This window comes from Mus caroli, chromosome 6 (assembly GCF_900094665.2).
Source record: "Mus caroli chromosome 6, CAROLI_EIJ_v1.1, whole genome shotgun sequence".
In the NCBI taxonomy this organism is placed as follows: Eukaryota; Metazoa; Chordata; class Mammalia; order Rodentia; family Muridae; genus Mus; species Mus caroli.
The window spans coordinates 93,070,691-93,071,754 of record NC_034575.1 but is presented as its reverse complement, the minus strand read 5'-3'; the positions used below and the strand labels follow the sequence as shown (position 1 = coordinate 93,071,754).

The 1,064-nt window shown below is 46.8% G+C and overlaps 1 protein-coding gene across 1 annotated transcript in view; it reads left to right on the top strand.

The window, feature by feature from the left end:
• The window catches only part of Eogt (EGF domain specific O-linked N-acetylglucosamine transferase), a 36,021-nt gene that overhangs the window by 20,707 nt on the left and 14,250 nt on the right, over positions 1 to 1,064 (top strand). The gene's annotated exons all lie outside the window — the stretch shown is intronic.

The window sequence follows — 1,064 nt, the reverse complement described above, 5'->3', positions numbered from 1 at the left end:
ACATGTGTTTCTTTGGGCCCCCTGACATATATACATGCACCCTGTCAGGTATGAACGGATGTATGATCTTTATTTTGGTTTAGTTTTGATTTTGTTTGGGCAATGTCTCAGGTAGCCCAGGCTGACCTGAATTGACTGTGTAGCCAAGGATGCCCCTCTACTCCTCTTGCATCAGCTCTGGTGCTGGAGATTAAACCCAGGGCTTCATGCATGCTGAGCAAACACCCTGCCAGCTGAGCCATGTCCTTTCCCATAGATAAGTGTGATCCTATATGCTTTGAACTTTGTTTGGAGTGAACTAGTGGAGGATTTCCTCCCCTTGGGCACAGATTGAGTTCCCAAACACAGAGCTCCAGTGTCTGCCTCAGTGTTCCTCTGAGACAAGAGGCCTCTGTGACACAAAGTGGTAGCGATTCAGTTGACTTTGCCCTTTGAATTTACTGCTCCCGCTCCGAAGTGCAACCCAGAGCCTCGTGCGAGCTAAGCACTCCCCCACAGAGCTACACCTCAGCCCCAATCCTTTGCTTAATAGCAGCTTTCCGGTTATAGCCGGCTTCAAGCTAAGTGGTCTGTTTTTTTAAGCTCACTATCTAGGGTGAATCATATCTAAAGCAGAAGCAACGCTGTCTGGAAATGGGTGGCATGCACCATCTGCATTTCCAGCGAGTACAGCACACCAGCTAATTCATAAAGTTTGACAGACAAGGAGAAAGCATTTGTGGTCCATACTTCATAGACAGTAAGCTCATACTATAGCTCTGTGGACGGTTGTGGGTTGACCACGGCCGTCTCCCAGAACTCTGGCATGATTTAAACTCCTTGGAACACTGGTTCTGCGTTCTTGGCATGTGCTTGCTTTCTTTATCTCTGGCTCTACGTATGCTTCCATTTCTGGCCTGAGTCCAGTCTGACAGTTTAGCTTCATATTTTGGCTGTGTTTCTGTGAGCAAAGGGGGCAGCATCCTTCTCACTTCCTTCATTTCCTCCTTTCTTTCTTTTCCTTCCTTTCTTCCTTCCTTCCTTTCTTTCTTTCTCTCTCTCTCTCTTTCTTTCTTTCTTTCTTT